General features: G+C 38.0%; 1 pseudogene; it reads left to right on the top strand.

The window, feature by feature from the left end:
• The first annotated feature begins 1,303 nt into the window (after positions 1–1,303).
• LOC147827854 (KRAB domain-containing protein 4 pseudogene) lies at positions 1,304–4,320 on the top strand (annotated as a pseudogene).
• The last annotated feature ends 545 nt before the right edge of the window (positions 4,321–4,865 follow it).

The following is a 4,865-nucleotide window of genomic DNA, read 5'->3' as shown; positions in this document are numbered from 1 at the left end:
AATCTTTGTTGGGCTGGGGATTTAGCTCAGTGGTGCCATATCTGCCTGGCAAGTGCAAGCTCCTCAGTTCAATCCCTGGTACTGGGGCGGGGGGGGAAGAATACTTTTGTTCTGCTTAAAGTTATAATTAATGGTGTTTGCAAAAGTATGCCTGCTATATACCCCGAGTTCCTATAGGCTAGTGATGGTGAACCTTTTAGAGAACAAATGCCAAACTGCAACTCAAAATCTACTTACTTATCACAAAGTGCCAAGACCACAATTAAACCTGAATACTGAGGTTTTAGTTTAGAAAAAACAGTTCATACATTAACATCTTTTGTCTTAAAAGAAAAACACAATAACATGCATAACATAGGTTCGTAACCACTGCTGTAGGCCCACTTCTAAGGCAAACTTTCCTGTTTGTAATGCCATAGGCTGACCTCAACTTGGCTGAGACATATTCTTTTTTTAGAAAGTCCCTAGACAAAGATTCCCTTTGGCAACCTATTGATCCCTATCTGGGGTTCATTTGCCTAGGAGCTGTTTGCTTTCAACTTACAAAAATGCTGTTTTCTGCTTTTGTTCTACAATAAATACTTTTTCTCAGTCATCTTTTGACTCTCTCCCTTCTAATACTTTCTGGATTGAGAGAAGAGTCCACCAGCTGACTGGTAACAATTATGTACTGCAAACACATACTAATAAAAATAAAAAAGAAATGAGACTTTTTCTATGGTACCTCAGTCAATGTCTGTGCTCTCTGCATTTCAAGATTTTCCACAGCTCAAGGAGCCATTGTAATAGTGATGTGGACATATGAGTACTAAAGGGAAAAAAGACACTGTCACTAATCTTTCATTTTCAGTCTGGTGGAAGAGAGAAACAAAACAATTTGGATCTGTATTGGTAACTCCAGGAGGCAGACACTTTGCCATTTAGTATTAAAAATAATCCTTGAAGGCAAATGTTCTAAGGAGAGATTAGAACAGGTGAACAACAATGAAAAAGTTTTATTTATAAATGCTATTGTGCACCAGGCACTGGATCAGGTATTAATCAAAAATCTCAATATAGGAAAGAACTATATTGAAATTGGGACTCTGAGCTGACTGTATTACACTTTGAGACATAAGATTCCAAGAGAGTTGGGCCTGGAGAATACAGAAAGACTCTGAAGTTATTTAGAAGAAATATAGCCTTTCTGGTTAATCACTAACCCATACCACTCGCTATTGTCTTGTGCCTACCTGCTGCATGCATTTATGCTATAGAAAAAAGCCCAACAGGGCAAGCAATTTTCTCAACCAGCTTTAGGTTCTTCTATTCTCATTTCTCTCTGCACCACAAAATTTCAGGTCTCTGAGGAATCACAGGTAAACCCTCCAGATCTCCAGGAGTTATTGTGTGATCAATAGAGTCTATAGGCCAGGTTAGGTGGTAACCACATCCCTAAAACTAAGCATCAGTTCTCTGTTATAGGAGGTGTGGAAAGACAGTGATCCTTCATCAACCTTTTAAGTAGCCCAAGTCAGCACATATTCCTCATAAAATAAAGGAATAAATATAAAAGTCATGACACAGGCTATTTTTCCACTGCAGCTGATCTTTGGAGCCTTGATGCAGAAGGTAGTCTGGTACAGTGGTGCTGTGATTACCTTCATTGGAGACCTTCAACAAGCAACAGAGAGGTGGACAGGTGTCCCAAATTACAACTCCATCCAGCAAGGCAGGATGGCCATGTCCCAGGAATCACTGAGCTTCAGGGATGTGTTTGTGGACTTCACCCTGGAGGAGTGGCAGCAGCTGGACTCTGTTCAGAAGAACCTCTACAGGGATGTCATGCTTGAGAACTACAGCCACCTGGTGTCCGTGGGGTATCTAGTTGGCCAACCAGATGCGATCAGCTTGGGATGAAGAGAAGAGGCCTGGGGGGCAGACAGAGGAACCCAGATGAGGAGCTGTCCAGGTGAGCACACACCAGAAGTCTGGCAAGTTGATGGGTGGATAGATAACTACAAGGAAAGCCAAGACAACCCCCTGTGACAAGCTGCATTCAGAGACAAAGAAATACTGAAGGATGAAAGGGGTTACGAATGCAGAACATGCAGAAAAATCATGTATCTGAGCACAGACTTTGTCTATATAAGACAAAGACTCCCTAAATATCATTCATGGAGAAGGTACTCAACATAATTTAAACTTTCTTAGTTAAAACAAAAGCTATGTAAGAAAGATAATGGGTGCAAGTCATTGAAAATTATGCCTCCACTCTAATCTTGATAAAGCTAAACCTGCAGAGAAATTCTTTGAAACCCATCAACAAGGAAAAACTCTCCACCATAAGGAAGCTTTTAATAAAAGGTAGAGAATTCAAGCTGGAGAGAAACTCTATGAATGTGGAAAGATATTTATCCAGAAAGCATGCCTTGTTGTGCATCAAAAAAGTCACATTGGAGAGAACCCTTATGAAAGCTGTGAATTTGCAAAAGCCTTCAGCCAAAAGTCAACCTTTGAACACACAGAATTGAAAAGCCCTATGAATGCAGTGAATGTGGGAAAATCTTTATCCAGAAGGCACCACTCATTAAACATTAAAAGATTCATACAGGGGAGAGACTTTAAAAGTATTAAATGTGGAAAATCTTTCAGTGTAAAATCAACTCTCATTGTACAACTCAGAACTCCAGCAGGAGAGAAGTCCTGTGAATGCAGAGATTGTGGCAAGGCCTTCAAGGGAAAGAGCTCTCATTAAACATCAAAGAAGTCATTTAGGAGATAAAATGTAAAACCCATGAATAAACCTTTAAGTGAGAAAAAATATATAAAAGTCACAATCACTTTTACCTTTTGTGTGTGTGTGTGCCTCACACAAACTAAGCATGCATGAGCTCTACTACTGAGCTACACCCCCAGTCCACTTATTCCTATTTTTTAAAGTGGTGGGTTCACCTGTATCTTGGGAGATTATGAAATGTTTTTCTTTGTTCTTAACCCATTTAGTCAATTTCCATTCATGCCTGTCCAGGCAAGCTATCGCTTCTGCTCTTAATTTTTATGTTGGTGTTTATAAAGCTGTGGTACCCAGACTATGAAACAATAGATGGCAGTGATGTCATCTTACTCATCTTGTATGCCCACTGTCTCTCATACTGTTTAAACATCAGCCACTCAAAAAATGTGGTTAAAAAATAAGGAAAATATAAAATAAATATATGAGACTAAAAGTAGGTTCTAAACACAAGAACTAATTTAATCTGCTAGAAAATCAGAGACTTTTATAACAATATTAGAATTGGAAAGGATCTTGTTTAATACCTTTCAGTCTCATCCATTCATTTAACAGAAATTCAGACACCCAGGAAAGTCCCGTGGATGGGTAAGGAAAGTCAAGTCCAGACTTTCCTTCAGGAGTCACCCACATTCTACCACTCCCTCACCCAATAGGCTTTTCTGATTTCCTTCCCACTCTCATCATTTACAACTTTGGTGTTGCTTCAGCCAGCAATCCAAAATGTTCCCAGGGCTGTCTTTCTGGCAGTTTCACAATTTCTTTCTTTTTTTTTTTTCCTTTTCCATGGGTCAGGCTAACATTAGTGGCTTTTTCTTAACCTTTTATTTCTCCTTTATATCAAAAATTTCTAAGTTCCCTAGATTCATCTTTTTATTTTTAAGAAAGAATAATACACTGGGCATATAAAAAAAAAGTTCAAAACTCTGTTCCAAATGCAATGTGAATTACTGGGGAAAAAGAAAGTTTTCCTAGGCTGGCAAGAAAATTCACTAGAGCCTAAAATACTTTGAAGACAGACAGAACACACCTGAGAAATCTAAAGAGGAGGCCTCAAAAGACATTTTTTTTTTTTTTTTGCAAAGGAGTAAAAGTAAATAGATGAGAAGGTTCATATGTACTATCTTTTTAAAAAGAAATGTAAAATGAAATAAAGTCCACAGTTGGTAAATTCATTCAAACATTCACTTACTCAACTAACACTTAGTAATCTAAGATTAAATTAATTCTTGTGTTTAGAACCTACATTTAGTATCTGGATGTGGTAGAGCATGTCTATAACCCTAGCTAAATAGGTGGCTGAGGCAAGAGGATTGTGAGTTAAAAGCTAGCTAGGGCATCTTACCGAGACCCTGGCCATCATTGAGAAATCAAAGAATAAACATGGGTATGCATATATCACTGTGATGTGATGATTTTAAATCTTTTGGGAAGATACCTAGAAGGGGAATAGCTAAGTCAAATGGAACCTCTAGTTTTAGTTTTTTAAGGAATCTCCATACAGATTTCCATAGTGTTTGTACCAATGTACACTCCCACCAAAAACAGAGAAGGGTTTCTTTTCCCCTAAAACCTGACCAGCATTTGTTATTGGCTGGTTTCTTTTTTTTTTTTTTTTTTTTTTTTTTTTTTGGTACAGGGGATAGAATTCGAGTCCTTGTGCTTACACAGCAGGCAGTGAAACCACTGAGCTAAATCCCAGGCCCATCTGGTTGATTTCTTGATGATAGTCATTCTTTCTGGAGTAAGATGGAATCACAGTGTTACTCTAATTTGCATTTTTCGAGTGACCAGTACACATGTATATAGCAGCAAAATTTATAATAGCTAAATCTTTGAAACAGCTCATATGCTCATCAAAAGATGAACGAGTAAAGAAAATGTGCAATTTCTATGTAATGGAGCACTACTCTGGCACAAAAAGGATAAACTTGAAACATTTTTAGGTAAATGGATGCATCTTGAGACAATAATTACAAGTGAAATAAGTCAGACACACAAGTTTGAACACTGCATTGTTTCAATTGTGTCAGAAACCCAAAGGGTTAATAAGGAGCAAAAAGGAGGATAGATATTGGGAAACAGGAAGAAC

This window comes from Heterocephalus glaber, unplaced genomic scaffold, assembly GCF_053883595.1.
Source record: "Heterocephalus glaber isolate CG9 unplaced genomic scaffold, H.glaber_assembly_v1.0 deba00001429, whole genome shotgun sequence".
NCBI classification, from domain to species: Eukaryota; Metazoa; Chordata; class Mammalia; order Rodentia; family Bathyergidae; genus Heterocephalus; species Heterocephalus glaber.
This window is presented reverse-complemented; position numbering and strand designations above follow the sequence as displayed.